The following is a 17,299-nucleotide window of genomic DNA, read 5'->3' as shown; positions in this document are numbered from 1 at the left end:
TCTTCCAGCCCTTGCTGGTTACCAGTCCTGATGGTGGCTGGTAGGCTCTCGGTATTGAAACCTAAATACTAATCTCCAATTTCTCTGAGAAACCAGAAGTTCCAAGGACCCATCCCAGCCTGGTTCATCTTTTGGAGCCTCAGATCAGATAATGGATGCACCTGGTGTTTCATTTGCTTATTTCAGGGAATCCCCACCAGCTAGGAGGAAGTATCACCTAAAGTCACCCTAGGGGAAGGAGGCAAAATCAGAATGGAAGGAACAGTGCAGCTAAGAGGCTCTAACTGAAGCCTAAATGAGCAAGTCCTTCAGTGCTCATCCAGAGTCACTGTATGATGCTAGGAACTCAAACTTGACATCAGATATTTTTCAGTTTGGTTTTTTTTTCCTCCCTAAAGCAGTGTCTTAAGTCACTTAAAGCAGATTTCCAAAAAGCATGTCATCTTTACATAGTGCTATAGTTTGGATCTGAAATGCCCCCCATGGGTCCCTGTATTAATGTGGTGTTACTGGAGGGTGGTGGGACCTTTAGGAGGTGGAGCTTAGTGGAAGGAAATGAGGCCATTGAGGATGTGGCCTTAAAGGGAATGGTGGCACTCTAGTAGCTCTTCTCTTTCATTTCCCAGCCATGAGGTGAGCAGTTTTCCTCCCCGATGATTCTCACTATACTGTGCCTCATTACCTAAAATAACAGGGCCAGCTGACGACTGGGATTCTGACCCTGTGAACTCAACCCTTATCTCCTTACAAACTGATCTTCTCAGATATTTGTTACAGTAAAGAAACACCAGTTCAAAGACATAGGTCATTTCAGTAGATCCTTCTCTGTCCATTCAGGAGAATGTGACAGGAAAATATTGAAATATGTTAGAAATTTTGAATATATGCAAACTGAAGAATAAATAATTACTAGCATCAACATTTTAAAATTTACAGTATGTTTTATTTTCCCCGTGCCTCCATTATATTACAGTAGACTATTTTAAAGTCTCAGAGTTGTACCGGCAGGGAAAGAACCAAGAAACTAAGCTGTGCCCTCCTGTGAGCCAACTGGCATGGATCAGGAAAGAAGACAAGGCCACCCTGATTCTGAGGGATACAGGCTGACACGATAGCAACTGAAATAAAGAAACAACTTAACATTTGTACAGTTTGATTTTGCAGGCCTAAAGCTGATAGTCTGAGCATCTACTTAGAGGGTAACAATATACAATTATAGTAACTACTGAGGATTTCCTACTGTCTTGTTTTTGTAATCCAATATTGTTCACATTGTTTTGTTTTATTCCCTTTAAAATTAAAAAAGTCTGAAGCATATCAGTTAACCCATTATATTATCAGAAAACCCATATTCACATTCCCCTCACTGATTAATAACATTTATTTATTTCTTTTTTCAGTTGGTTTATGTGAATCAGACAAGAGTTCTGGGTCTCCCATCCTCTTTCAGTTCTGGGGATGAACTCCAGGACCTTACCCATGCTAAGCACACACTCTAGGACTGAATGTCGAGTCTCCTCACTTTTATCACTTGATATTACAGCCCAGAAATTGCCCTCTCGCAGAAGGCAGGTCACTCATTCCTGTTTACAGCTGCATAGTACTCCACTGTGTAGACCATTTCTTGTTCTACTCTACTCATCCTGTCCAAGGAGTCCTTGGGTTCCTTGCTGGTGGTGCAGCAGAGAGTAGCCTTACGTAGATGTTTCATTGTCAGTGTGCATCTTGGTGGATCCCTTGGAAGTGGCAGTGCTGGTCAGAAGTTATGGGATTTGGGTAGCTACAGTAGTGTAGAGTATGCCTGGCTCCTGGCTGGTTTCCCTGTGTTATGTTAATCCGCACCTATTGTCTTACAACCAAGATTGGCAGTTCAAGCCCTTTTTTCCATTGAGTCTTTTATTAGAGTACTTTTGATTGAAGTGGAAAGCTTCCTTTGCTCTAACAGAGAGATCTTGCCTCATGCAATAGGACAGGATGGGTGGGTGAGACCCTGTACAGGTTCTGTGGAGTCTGGAGAGTTACAGGAACCCCCAGTCCTGCTTATGATGCCTTTGGGGGAGTAACTGGGATACTCGAGCTTTTGCTTCCCCTGTCACTATGAACACATCCTCCACATCCTTCCAGGCAGGCACAGTTGGTCCCCATGTTCACACTCTTCTCATCGTTCTATCCCACCTTCTTCTCCCATCTTCCAGAACACTCGATTTCCTGCACACTTGTCATTCTACCCAGGTACCTTCTCGGGACATGGTTTCTTTCTCACTGGTTCTGCTCTCGGCAGGACAGGTGCCTCCTCTGCCTCCTCAGGGTTCCAGAACACTGGCACATAGCAGGCACTCTGGCATGTGGGGCAGTGCTGTGACTGTGTGCGGGGAGGCAGAAGTGTCATTGAGTCTGACTTTAGCTAAGACTGTTCAGTGCAAGTGGCGAGGGCTTTGTCTGGTGTGTGCTTGCTCTTCCCAGTGGATGGTAAGCTTCTAGGGAGACACTTCAGAAATCAGCACCAAGTTGTCTTCTGGGAACGTGCCCAGCAAGGGGTGATGGGAACATGGAGCAGCATGTCAGCCTGTGTCAAATGCACCAGGGTGGGGTCTCCGGGCAGCACTGCTGTGCATTAGGTTACTGGGCAGCACTCTCTTGCCTTTTGCTTGACTGTGCATGACACGATCTCTAAGACTTGTTCTGTTCTCTCGGTTCCTTTTTCTTTAAACCCTGTACACTCCAAGATCATCTCTGATGTGTGCTGTTCTCTGAGCCGGCTTTCCTACTGGGAAGAAAATGTGGCTGCCTATTGGCACAAATACAGCGGTATGCTTGGCAATTTCATTCAGGTTTTTAAAAAAATAGTGCTTATTTTTTTCAATTATAGAAAGAATGTATGCTTACAATAGAAAATTGGGAAGTATTAAAAACTAGAAAGGAAGAAATAATTATCCATGATTTCACTGCCTAATATCCCCACTGCTAACATTTTAGTGGATTTCCTACTAGTCATTTTCTATGAATATTTAAATGGTTGGATTCATTTTCTGGGTACATTCTCACACTTTTAACTTAAAGTTGTCATATAAGCATTGCATTTTCCCTTTATGCACAAACATATAAGTGCATACTATTTAGCTGTTTCCATAAACTCTTCATAAATATCAGTAAAAGTAAAAGCATATGTATTGGGCTACAGATATAGCAAGCAGAACATTCACCTAGCATGTGTAATGTCTTGGGTTTAATTCTCAACACTGAAAAAAAGTCTCACAAAATAAAACAGACATATTTACAATAGTGATAGAACCTCATTGTAGCAAAAGAAAAAAATGGCAAGAATGTGTAATTTGGAAAGGCAAAATTCCTCATCCCCTCTCTCCTCAGACGTAAGTATTGTTATTGGTAAAGCTTTTCTATATATGTATTAACATTAACATTAACATATTTAAACACATGTATAACTTTTAATTTCTGTCCCTTAATCACTGCATTGTAAAGTCATGAGGTAATAGAAAAACATGTTGAATAATTGTGGGATGACTCACATAATCCCAGCCTCTGCCCCTTTCCCTTCCCTGCAGACAACAACAGTTAGAAGTCTGCAGCATGGCCTCTTCCCAGTTCCTCCTCAACAGCAGTCCCTTCTTTTTGGGTTGCAGGTGGCCACTTCTGCACTAGACTAGCAGATCTGAGTAAGACCTAAAGACAATGTGGCTTTCAAGCCACATGACTGTCCACCTGACTTATGGTGCTATCCATATGTCAATAGAGAGAAAAACATTAAACATAAACTCAAAACTAAATCAAGTTTTATTTGAGAAATAGCACTGCAGTGGGAACGTACACACCATAGTACTTTAAGAGCATAATCAAAGAAGTTGAAGCAGAAGGAAGTTTGTTTTAAAATTTTATTTAAAGAAATACTAAACAAAACAGAAAATGGGTAGAAGTAATACATACTTCCAAAGAAAAAAATAAACAGTAAGAAATCACTAATTGATGATTACAGGTTGTCCTCTTACAAATTGTTATTCAAGATTCTAAAGTGGAACATATAAAGTGGGGATTCAAACAGTGAGACTGCAACCAGTTCTGTTCAACTATCCAACAAAAACTTAGAAATATGGTTATCAATCCTATACACTTAAACATACATGCAGTTATCCATATCTTCAACTATGCTGAGACTGAACAAACCCAAGCAGGCTAATATCACTCTGAACAAAAAATAATACTATTGCTGGGGGTCACATTATGACACTCCAAGATCAGCACTGGGTACTTTAGTGTCTCTTTTTCTTCAAAGTATCTGTTCATTTCATCATGTGTCATAAGATCAGTTCCCATAAACTGTTTATACATTCTACACATGCATGAGTCTTAACATGTATTTCTATCCTCTCTATATTAGAGGGAGAAACAAAACAAAGCGAGGCAAAACAAAACATATTCTTATAAACACATGAAATAAGAAAGACATATAAGACCGTTGTACAAGGAGTTCTACCATAGTTCCTGTGTTGTCTCTTGTTATCTTCAATAGAATTGGCTATATCATCAGACATATTATAATTGAATATATCAGTACATAACAGTATTAATAAAAACACAACTTTGTATATAGTATAAAACTTCAAAAGCAGGTAGTTATCAAACCAGAATGTGTATCGTAGAGTCTTGTCATCTTCAGTGTAGTTGCCTATACTCTCAGACTTGATACTATCAATCATAACAGTTTTGAATAAAATCTGTCAATACCAAACAGCAATCAAACAAATCAGATTTAACTAAGGTCAGTCATGATAAAACAGTATAAGTCATACAGGGCTCTAGATTAAGATAATAGGAAATTAAAGATGATTACTGTGCTATATCCTGATATTTTTGGGATAGCTGTCTGTGCACTCAAATCTAATGCAAGTAGACAAACTGGAACAGAATAAAATCTATCAAAAAACAAAAAGAATAAAATCTATCTTAGCAGAGTAGTGCGAATAATGTAGGTTTTAAATCCTGGTACACTATTAACAATATCTTCTGCCATCTTTTTTAAGACTCTCCCTCCCCTTTCACTTCCCCAGGTACACTGTGCATTTTTGGGTCTGACCAAGACCCTTGATTTTAAATTGGGGCTGGGGGGGGTAGCCTGCTATTTACCTAAGTGGTTCCGAACCATCTCTCTCCTAGACTTGATCTCTAATTGTATTCCTTTACCTATTAAAGCCTGTCTTTCCAACCTATCCACAAATACTAGTCTAGTTGCCCCTATTACTCTCTGGTTCTCTGTCACAGAGAGCATTGTTTTCTCATATTTGATTTTCAGTCCATGTATTCTTTTTCATGTTAATTATATTTTCTATAAACAGCATCTTGGTGGACACTGCCTCCTGATCTACTCCATGTGTGGTTCTTTTTTTTTAATTTAGTGTATCAAAGAGATTATAACCAACCTTCTCTGCCACATTTCTGTTATGTTCTTTTTTTGCCATCAGTTGTCTGCTTATCTTCTTCATTCTGTTTTCTGCTCTATTGATTGAGGCCTCTCTGCCACTGTTCCTGGAATCCTAGTACTTTTCTCTCTCTCTAGAATGCCCTGCAGTATTCTCTGTAGACTTGGATTGGTGGATGCAAATTTCCCAAGTTCCTCTTTGTATTGGAAGCATCTTGTTTCTCCATTAATTTCTAGAGACAGTTTATCAGGGTACATCAATCTGGGTTGGAGGTTATTTTCTTTCAGGGCTTGGAATATTTCGCTCCAGGCTCTTCTTGACTTGATGGTTTGTGTTGAGAAATCTGCTGTTATTCTGATGGGCCTTCCTTTATACGTTATCTGTTTCTTGTCTCTAACAGCTTTTAATATTCTGTTCTTATATTGAATTTCTGGGATCTTGATTATTATATGCCTGGGTATAGCTCTGTTTTGGTTGTAGGTGGCTGGAGTTCTATATGCCTCATACATCAGAATATCATTTCCTTTGCATATGTTTGGGAATTTTTCCTTAATTATTTCTGTGAATAGCCTTTGTAGTTCTTTTGTTTGTACTCCTGCTTCTTCATTCACATTCTTTATTCTCAAGTTGTAGATCGTTTTGTTGTCTTCTAGCCTTTGTATTGTTACTGCTTGCTTCCTTATTGTTTTAAAAAAGTTTTTCCTTTCATAATCCCACATTGCAAACCTGTCCTCCAGTTTGGATAATCTATCCTTAGTTTTTTTCAAGCAGATTTGCCATCTTTCCATAGAGTTTTTAATTTCCTGGTAATCTCTTTGAATCTGCTTCATGTATTGTATATTTTTTAAATATTATTCATCAAATGGTTCTCTCCTTTGTTTGAGTTCCTCCCTTCTTCCACCTGTGTCTACTGGAGGGGTGCTTAGTATCTCTTTTATTAATCTTATATCTTGCTTTACTTGGCTAAATATTCTACTTTTGAACTCATCTGTGAGGTCCCAAAGATATCTCTTTATGTCCTCTGGTGCCCTGTCTGATATTGTCTAATACTGCTCGTTTGCTGTTCCCATTCTCCTTTGTATTTACCTGTCCTGAGTCAATGTTCTCAGGGTTGGGACCTGGGGACTTTTTATTGTTGCTTCTTCTTCCCATCTTTTTTGTTTCTTCCAGGAGGCTCCAGTTTCTTTCTTTGTTGGTTACAATTCTTCTGAAGCACGCTGGTTAGGTGACTCTTCCCACTGCAATATGCTAATGAGTTGCAGACAGGGGCAGCATATGCTGGCCTCTCCCCTCTGGATCAGTCAAGCTGATGAGGCCTGTACTGTATTACTATGCGCCGCCTCCCCTCCGGGTTAGTCAAACTTTTGAAGCTTCACTGTTTTAGTGTGTGCCACCACTGTAGGGAATTGATTTCAGATAACCTATTGGGTCTCAGCCAGGTCACATGACCCAGGCCTAGCTCACTCCACCAATCCCATTCAGGAAGGAAACATCTGACTGAAGTCACTATTGCCCCTTTTACTTGCCAGTCCAACCCAGTCCCATAATGTCATCCACTGGAGCCCCCCTTTCTGTGGAGTGGCTCTACTCCCGTCATTCACCACAGGTCGATGCAGGCTCCCTGCCAGCTCAGCTCTCCATTCAGCTGGCTGACCCTGACCTCAGTGTGACTGTGCCTCCAGTGAGTCGAAGCGGTGCAACCTTGGATGGCTTGGCAAGTTGCCCACTGTGGCGGAAGCACTGATCCTTTAGCTGTCCCAATAATAGCACCGAGACTGTATGTTTGATTGGTTCTTCTCACCTTACTTTCTTCTTGGGATGAGAGAATTCATCTCCCTCTGTTCAGGGCTCCCCAAACTATATTATGTTGAATTCTAAATTAATCATCTCAGGGTGCCTCTGTAGCCAGCTGTTATCTATCTGCCGTTTTTGTTCTGCCCCCAGAAGGAAGTTTTTAAAGGCAGAAATGGAGAGGATGGCATCAAATATTTTCAAACAATAATCCTCCATCACTGTGATGGATACTGAAACTGACATGACATTGAACAATCACTGGGCAAACACTATTGCAGAGCAATTTTATGTGTAAGTGTGATATGGCTTAGCAGAACGTTTGTCTGTATTTTGCTCATACCCAGAGACTTTGAACCTGAGATTAAAGTTAGCAAACTAATTAACCTAGCAGAAGAAATTTCAAGGCAGTCTAATTTTGAGGCAGTGGCATGACTATCATTGGGGTCTTTTAACAAGATTTATATTGAGAATCAAGAGCAAAGAACCCAGCAGAATGATTTAAAATATTGTGAGTTTGGCCAGAAAGGAAGTTCCAGTAAAGCTGTGGACTACAAAGATAGAGCAGAGGAGATCTTGACTGTTGAGAAAGAACAAGAGAATAAAGCAGATGGCCTGAAGTCATCACAAGTAGCAGCAGGATTCTACGCTTTGCAGCCTCAAAATTGTAAAAGTGAAAGGATTTATTTTGAGAAAAAGTCTCAGAACATCATGCACCAAAATGGTGACAGCCTAGTGAATTTTTTCCTTTGAACTGGAATGAGAGTGCCCAACAATTCAGGCATTCATCCCCTATAGCCAAGGGAGAGGAAAGCCTGGCTACTCCTCCAGCTGACAGCAGAAATTGGCATCATCCATGTGGTGCTGGTTTTAAGGTCACACAGAATACAAGTGTTGTGGGATCAGGAAGGCTTTCACCCAGATTTCAGATAAAGGCCTAGGAGGCCAGGCAATGTGTCCAAGAGGGCAATATGTGAATCTGTAAATGTGAAGCCAAAGGTGCATTGGAGACCTCAGAAGTTTGAAGAAGCCAGGAACATGGATCATCTGAGAAAATGTAAGGGAGTAGAATGAGCCCAAGAGAGGAGCCATGAGAGCTACAACCACCAGTAGTGCCTCAGGGGCAGAGCCACTTTTGGATTTACATCTTGCCATAGGTTTCCTCAGATACTACACATGGACCTACAGGACTCAATGTTTGCCCTGCTGGACTTTGGACTTGCTTTGGTCACTTTCCTTTGTAATCCCCTGTTTGTAACTTTTGAAATAAAAATGTCTGTCTTGTGCCACTGAATGTTGGAAATGTTTAACCTTCTTTTCATTTGTTCAGGGGCTCACAGCTAATAGTTTGCCTTAAATCTCAGAGGTGTCTTGGGACTTGGACTCTTCAGCAATGCTGAGATTGTTTGGACTTTGACAACTTTTAGAGATAGACAAAATGCCTTTTGCATAAAGGCATGTGCATGAGTCTGGGCTGGGGTGGAAAGTTATAGTTTGTGTCTAGACGTTCCCCCAAAGCCTCATGCAGTCATGAGGGTAGGGGGTAGAGATTTTCAGAGGTGGCTGAATCTAGAATTTGTAATTAATTCATGGTCCAATGCTGGGATTAAGGGTCTTCTACCATCATGAACTTATCCCTCTGCTATATGCCACCCTGTCTTGCAATTAACAGACTAAGAGCCAAAACTTTTACAAACTATGAGCTAAATAATCCTTTCCTCCCTTTAATTTTGGGCATTGGGTAGTTTGTCTCAGAAATGAACAGAGTGTAAAGAAAATGACCTGGTCACCAAGTCTATGGCCATCTGCTGGTGGTGTAGACATGAGTACAGATGCATTTTGTTCTGTAGCTATTTACTGACTGGCTCTTCACAGGAAAAGTTTGCCTGTCCTGTGTATGATTGCTTCATCTCCTCAAGTGCTTCCAGCACTCACAGTGGTTTTGCATTTAATCAACCTCTAGAACACAACATTTTTTCAGATGTGTGAGCACCACAGCAACAACAAGACTTTTGAGTCTGTGTGCTCACAGCTTGATCCTTCTTCAGGACTTGTTTCTAAGGTCACAGTTTCTGGTTCAAGGAGCACACTTTCAGGGAATTTTGTCAGATATTACAAAGCTGCCCTCCAAAGATGTGGCAGGTGTGTGGAGTTATGCCAAGAAGACAGAACCAGGGTGGCCAGTCAGGCAGGCTATGGGGAGGTCACAAGAACTCTGAACTTGAGAAGGTGGCAGAGACAATGAACAAGATTCTCTGATAGAGCTAGAAGGTGGCATCCTGAGTCCCATTTTCAGTCCCCCCAGGATGGCTAAGGAGTCTTTGTTACACTGGGTGACTATTTACAGCATATGAGCCATTTTTCTTCACCTCCTGACTCAGTGGCCAGGTATATCTCAGTCCTTTGTTGATTCAAGCCCACACAGGGCTTGAATCCAGGGTGTTCTCTACCACAGAGCTGCATCCCTGTCCCTTTTGATTTCTAATTTTGAGCCACAGTCTCACTAAGTTTCCCAGACTGGCTTCCAGCTCACCATCCTCCTGCTTCAGCCTCCTAAGTAGTGAGATTACAGGAATGTGCTACTCAGCCCGGCACCAGCCTATTTTAAATGGCTAGATATGTGACACGTGCAGTGAATAGTCTGTCCCTGGAGAGTGCACATTGGCCTTTGAACACAGTCACCATGATACTAGAATCCAATCTCCACCTCCCCTGCAGAGGGATGAGCTAATCTCACACCCATTTCTGAGGAAACCTGCTTGTTTACCCCACCCTACTGAGTAAGGACCAAGGCCAAGAAGGTGCAGATCAGGAGAAAGGAACATAGGTGAGGAGGGACTAGTGGGGTACAGGGGAAATTTCTGGATATGCTGGACCTACTGTCTTTACTCTGGATGTTGGTGTGTTCATTGTGAAAAAACGCTAGGAACTTTGCACTTGCCAAGCAATCGCTATGAAACTGATTTATATCCTGGACCCTGAGTTGCAAACTTAACTTGTTGAGTATTTTATATGTATACTACAGTTTGGATTTTTGTCATTGTTTTGAGGCAGGGTCTTGCTGTGTGTTCTAGGCTGGCCTTAAACTCACAACAGTATGTTATCCGGGCTGGCTCTGAAGTCATGTCAATTCTGCCTCAGCCTCCTGAGAGCTAGAACTACAGGGGTATATCACCATGTCTGGCATGGGTTAGAGCTTTAGTTGAGCTTCATTTGTTTAGGGTTGAAAGGAGATGCTCTGTGACAAAGTGGCCTGGGTCCAGGTAGGAGGGTCATTGGGAAGGAGGGTGAGTTTCTGAGCCGCTGCTATTAGAAATCAACAGTATTTGTGCTTTTGCATTGGATTAAGAGTTTGGCAATCCCCTTCCCTATCCATGTTTCCTTTTCTGTGTGTGTTTGTCAGCTTTATATTGCTCTGACAAATACTTAAGACAAATAACTTATAAAGAGGAAAGGTTTCTTTTTGGCTCATAGCTTTGGAGTCTTAAATTCCCAGTTACTTGATCCCTTTGCTTTGGGTTTGTGTGACACAGAATATCACAGCAGGGACACATGGCAGAGGAGGCTTCTTCAGCCTCCTGGGAAGCAAAGGAAAGGGAGATGCCAGGGTCCTGGCATCCTCTTCAAGGCCACATCCCCATGGCCTGCCTTCCTCCACCAAGCCCTACCTCTGGAAGGTTCCACCATGTTCATGTGAGTGTGGTGGTCTGAGGACCACTCCTGGAACACATAGACCTCTGGGGACACTTCTGATCCAAACTTGAAAAGCATGACCAAAGGCAGTCTGAAAATAGCAAATTAAAACTCCCAGAAATTAAAAAAAATGATGTTTTAGATGACTTTTCCTAGACAATATTGTTATAATTTTTTTGATCTTTTTGAGGCAGGGTCTCATATGCAGTTAGGGATGGCCTTGAGCTCACTTTGTAGCCTCGGCTGGTCTCAAACTCACAATGATCCACCTGCTTCAGCCTCCCAAGTGCTACAGGTCTGAGCCATCAAGCTTGGCTCAGTTTTCTTTGTATTTTGTCACCAGCTCAATTCCAAACTCTATACTTTTGTCTTTATTTCTTCATTATCAGGTCACATACATAGACATATAGTTTGAATATCCCTTATATATTGGGGATTGAACCCAGGGATACTCTACTATGGACCTATATTCCTTTCTTTTTTATTTTTTGAGACAGGATCTCACTAAGTTACCCAGGTTGGCCTCAAACTCACTATTCTCTTGCCTCAACCTCTCAAGTTACTGGGTTCACAAGTATATGCCCCATGCCCAGCACTGTCCACTCCTCTTTAAAGTAAGCCTCTGCTGTTCCTTGAGAGGGGATTGGGATGGAGCAAAGCAGATCCTGTGGTCAACCTGCTGTCTCCACCTGGTGCATCTCAAATAAGACTTCTCTAGGGAGGGTTGTCTTTAATACTCCCCTTTCCAGAGAGCAAAATCTCCTCAATTACAGTCGTAAGACAAAAGGAATAATGACAATACTTAGAAAGGAAATGCTTTAGACGTGAAAAAATATATTAAACATCATATATTTTGCAATATGTGTGCATGTGTACACATGGAAAAAGCAGTAAATTCATAATTTTATCACATTTACTTTCGTAAAAGGGAGGCATTTATGTTGCAGATTGCACTTCACTTCATAATTTCAAATTTTATAGGAGATTTAGCTCAGTGGCATAAGCGCCTGCCTTGCAAGTGCGCAGTCCTGAGTTGAATCCTCGGTACCAAAAAAAAAAAAAAAAAAAAAAATATATATATATATATATATATATATACCCTTTATAAGTATGAAGAAACACTATAAAGGAGCCCCAGAACTGAAGCAATTTCAGTTGTTTCTTCATCTACAAAATCACAGTATCATTTTTTACTTTGAATCTACTGTTAAAAAGCAGGAACATCCCATGGACAGGTTGGAGATAGGAGCCCAGAGGGAGCTGGCAGAGTTCCAGACTTACGAGAACTCTGCAGTGAGGCTCACAGCCACTGGGTCAGCTGTGCCACTGAGAGTTCTCCCACTTCTGTATGGATTAGGCTGTTGTGTTAGGGTTCCATCACTGTGACCACACATGAGATAAATTACTTTCAAAGAGGAAAGCTTCATTTCATCTCATGATTGCAAAGTTTCAGTCCGTGGTTGGTTGACCTGTTGCTTTGGTTCTGTGATGAGGTGGCCACGTGACAGGCAGCATGTGGCAAAGGAAACCTGTTCACCTCAGCAATTAGGAAGCTGCAAGAGAGAGAGGAAGGGATGGGGTCCCAACATCCCCTTCAAGGACAAACCCTTAATGACCTACTTTCTTCCAGTAGGCTCTGCCTTTTAAAGATCCTGCCAGCTCCAATTATCACAGGCTGGAAACCAAACCTTCCACACATGAGCATTTGGAGTCCACGTCCAAACCACAGCATTCATGAAAGGGTAAGTAATAAATAATGTAATAATGTGCCAATATAAAGTATAATGTTTACATATAATTTGGAGTGTACTTACATACTTTGAATTAGCATATTTTAGTATAAATTTATTTCAGGTTTATCATAAGTTTATGTAAATTTTTGAATATCTATGTTTACATCAACCCTGTCATGAACAATGTACTTCCCAGTTCACTGCTCTGCAAAACGTGTTACCATTGCACTGCCTTTAGGACATACATCACGTTCTGAAAGTCTTGTAAGTTATTTTAAATATAGAACTTGCTGTCTACCTTCTGTTCTGCAGATATTGCCAGGAGCTTTTACCTGTGTTGTCTTAGTGTGTATTTTTAATTGAGTCTTCTTCTGGGTTATTTAGGGCATTCACTGACACCAGATTAGGTAGTTCCAGGGTAACTGCACCTTTAGTCAAGCTCCAAAACTGAAGGAGCAGATTACGTCTCAGCAGGTGCATGCAGATAACAAGTTTTTGCAGCCACATGATGCTGTTATGGTTTATACTTAGATGTCTCCTGAATGCCTCATGCAATCACAGGGAGGGCTTTTGGGAGGTGAGTAGGTTATAGAGGCTTCTATGTAGCTGACTTGCTGTTAGAGATGGGGTTTGACTGGAACAGGCAGGACACTGTGGGTATGACCTTAAAGGTGATAATATCTCCATCCCCAGCTCCCCCGTCCTTCCTGGTTACCATGCTGTAAGTTTCTTCTGCTATGCTGTTCTGCCTTGGAGCCAGCTGACTGTGTGCTGAAATGTGACCCATAATGAACCTCTCTTCCCTTAAGATGTGGGTATCAAGTATTTTGTTCCAGCAACGAATAAAGTGACTGAGACAAATACAAATACCCGAGAGACCTCGGTGCCACCTGTTCTGCCAGTCCCCTCCATCTCCACAGTCAGAATCCTGACCTGTTCATCTCTGAGTCGTCTTCCGGCTCAGCCTTGTCATTGCAGCTTGATGGCTTTTGATCTCATTGTGGGAAACTCATGTTTGCATGGATATATTTTAGAAGACCGTTGCCACCCTAATTTTCTGCTTCTGCTTCTGGACTTTGTTTTCAGGGTTGTCATTGATGACAAAGCTGATGACGTCTCAAAGGTGAAGGTGACTCTCTTTTCCCTGCTTCATCTGCTGCCCACCCAGCATCCTGGGCCTGCCATGAGCAAAGGATCTGTCTTAGTTTGTTTTCTGTTCCTACCAAAAATTACCAAAATTCGTCTGCCAAAATTGCAAGGGAGAGTAGTTTATTTTGTTCCTCAGTCCTGAAGTCCAAGAACATCTGCTCAGCTTCTGCTGAGTCTCATGCATTGCTCCACGCATGGTGGGCAAGTCAAAGGTGAAGTGGGCTCTGTGGAAGGAATGCATTTTCCAGAGAGACTTGGGGGAGATGAGAGGCTTGCTTTATAACAACCTGCTCCAAACATCTCCAGCCCACTCTCCAGGGAGCTACATTAAGCCCTTCAAGAGGGCAGAGCCCAAGGGTCATCATCTCAAAAGTACTTCCCTCCCACACTATTATATTATAGTTAACTTTCAACATGAATCTGACAGGGACTAACCAAAGCAAACCATAGCTTTCTTCTTTTCTAATGCAAATACAAAAGTAAATGATTTTATTTTTCTATATTTTCACTGAAAGAAGCAGTAGACAAACTGAATCCAAGAATACTCTTGAATATGTAGCCTTAAGTTAACCCTCTTATGTAAAGCACAAATTCTTTCCCTTTGTAACATCATGTTTTTCTCCTGCAATTTTTATTTTGACAAATTTCAAGCTGCTTCCAAAAGTTAAAAGAATAATACATGGAAATAACATCCCATGTCCCTTCACCAACTCTTAACATTTTGCTACATTTTGGTTTAGTATTTTTTTCTCCCTCTCAGCAATACACTCCACACTCAAATATACTTTTAAAAAAATCTTTGAAAGTGAATTCCAGCCATCACATTTCACTTCTAAATACATCAGCATGGATTTCTTAGATACTCTCTTACATCAACAATGTCCTCTAAGATTTTCTTACTTAATCAAATTTGTCCCCATTATTATATTATATTATATATTATATTATATTCTTCATCTCCTTTCAGCCAGAACTGTTCCTTTCTCTTTGTGTATATGCGTGTGTTTCATGACATCGAGGTTTTTAAGAGTCCAGGACAGTCATTTTCCAAAACGAACCTGGTCTTGGATTTGTGTGATGCTTCTTCCTCAGTAAATTCAGGGCACACATTTATGGAAGGGATGCTCTGTCCCTGGTGGGACACAACAGTTATCCTGTGATGTCACTTTGCCCTTGACTTCTCAAGTTAAGATTGATCACTTGATTAAGGTATTAAGCTAGCTAGAAGTGCTCTTCTTTTTTTGCAAGAAATCAGACTTTTAAATCTATTCTTGGGGAACAGTGTTTATCAAACCCTTGCTGTGTAGTAACTGTCAAGGTCTTCAGTCAAAAGCACACCTTTGTTGAATGCCCTCTATGGGTCATATAGTGTGTCTCACTTAATCCTGCCAATCTGAGAATCAGGGTTGTCCCCATTTTATAGATGGAGTAGTTGAAGTCAAGAAGGGTCAGCTGCCATCCCAAATGGCAGCTATATGGGGGTTCAGGTGCGAGACAGTATAAATCTGACATCCGCCTTGTTTTCCTCCCCTCCTTTATGAGAAGTCTGTTCCCATCCCTTTGGTCCAGGGCAGAGGAAAGAGGGCTCCTGATTTGCTTTTGTAAACTTGGGCAATAGAGTATAATGAGTTCTTAAATCTCATGCAGGCTAGGTTTGAGGGAAAATTCCTGCTTCCTAAGCACCTGTGTTTGAGTCAATATTCATTCATTATTTGCTGACGTTTGGTAATCTTGTATATCCTGAAAGTTCTAATTTTCAGAAATCAGAAAATGACTACCAAAACAGCATGCCAGGATAAATAAGCCAAAAAGTTCAAGTACATTGCATTAGTTTGCCCATGGCACCTAGAGCTCATGGGCACAGCATGCAAGGCATACAACTGTGAGGGCTGCTGCTGGCCTCCTCCTGCCTGCTCTCTCTTTTCTTACAGAAAGAACTTCTGGTTTTAACTTGGTGGATCCTGAGAAGCGGCCTTCCAGAGGAAGAACTACATTTCCCAAGTTCCTCATAGCCAGGCTCTGCCATGTGGGAACATACCTAGGAGAGATGTCTAGTTCCCCAGTTCTATCCTTGGAGAAAGGGTTGACACCCCCACTGGGCACAGAGCAAGGACAGGATGCTCATGGTACATCACACAGCAGCTGTGGTAGAGGTGAGTGCAGAATGCACCATGGCAGGGATAGAGCACAGCGGTAGAAAGGAAAGAATCCGATGTGTGGGGCAAGCTGTGACCAGCTATGTGAACAGGGTCTATGTGCCCAGGATGGCTGGGCACCAAGACAGGAGCAGGCCTCTGCAGCCCTGGACAGCTCATGTCTGTACAGTTATGTGAGCGAACACACACATATCTTTATTTTTACATCCACTTTGTGCCAGGCATGGTGCTATGTGCCTGGTATCCCAGGACTCGGGTTGAGGCAGGAGGATTGCTGCAAGTTCAAGGCCAGCCTACGCTAAATACACAGTCAGTTGAAAGCCAGTCTGTGCTGCATAATGAGACCCTGTCTCAACAAACAAACAAATGAACAAAATATAAACAAAATATAAAACTACTTTGATTTTGGAAACTTAGAGTATCCTATGTGCATATGGAGACCAAAGCAACAATCAACATCTTCTGATCCTACCTCCCATCTTCCTTTCAAATAACCACGCTCCAGATACAGTGGCTTACATGTGTCTCATCTGATGTGCTTTGAATATGCTGCTTCCTCTGCCTAAATATCCTTTCCTCCCCTTCTTTGGTTGGTAAACTCCTATTTAATCTTTGATACCCCACTCAAATATCCTCTCCTTGAGGGATCTTTCTCCAAGTCCCACTTCTTTTCAGATAGGACTCATTATTTTCTCCTCTTTGTGGCCATATTAAAGTATTAAAACCTCTATTAGCACTCATTACCCAGTGTCTTGGGTAGTGATTCACACAATCTCTCAGACTAGACTTTCCTTTCCTTATGGTTGAGACTCTATTTTCCTCACTTCTGTGTCCCCAGTAAAACTTTGTAAAAGAATCTGATGGACCTTTGGTAACTGGACACACAGCACAGAGGAAAGAATTGTGTGGCCACCCCTGTGGTAGAGGTGAGTGCAGAACACAGTGTGGCAGGGATAGAGCACAGCTTGTTCTATAAAAATTCATGTCTTTTCTTACTTTTCTTGTTGCTGAGACAAAATATCCAACATCCAAGATTTTATTTAAGTCACAGTTTGTAGGAATTTCAGTCCATAGCTGGCTCCAAGGCAGGACACATGGCAGAGGGGCAATGGGTCTTGGTGGTGAAATACGGTGAAGACAACAAGGAAGGGAAAGGCTGGTCTTTTTCTACCCTTCATGCTGTGTCCAGGCTATCAGGATGAGGGCAGTGCCAGTCCAATTACCCACTATTAATCTCAGCACTCCGAAATCCCAGCATTGCACACTCAAGATTCAGTCACCTTCAAAAATCCTCTGTGACTGCATGAGGCTTTGGGGGACATCTAGACACAAACCATAGCAT

At 41.7% G+C, this 17,299-nt stretch overlaps 1 long non-coding RNA gene across 1 annotated transcript in view; it reads left to right on the top strand.

Annotated features, from left to right (window-relative positions):
• Window positions 1-17,299, top strand: part of LOC111756932 (uncharacterized) — a 129,670-nt gene that overhangs the window by 81,146 nt on the left and 31,225 nt on the right. Inside the window, exon 4 of the long non-coding RNA XR_010043711.1 lies at window positions 12,553-12,661. This is a non-coding gene — a long non-coding RNA (uncharacterized LOC111756932). The remainder of the gene's footprint in view (window positions 1-12,552; window positions 12,662-17,299) is intronic.

The sequence above is a fragment of the Cavia porcellus genome, unplaced genomic scaffold, assembly GCF_034190915.1.
Source record: "Cavia porcellus strain 051 isolate PalLab524CR breed Dunkin Hartley unplaced genomic scaffold, mCavPor4.1 scaffold_27, whole genome shotgun sequence".
NCBI lineage: Eukaryota > Metazoa > Chordata > Mammalia > Rodentia > Caviidae > Cavia > Cavia porcellus.
The sequence above is the reverse complement of the archived record's forward strand: the minus strand, read 5'-3'. Positions and strand labels throughout refer to the sequence as shown.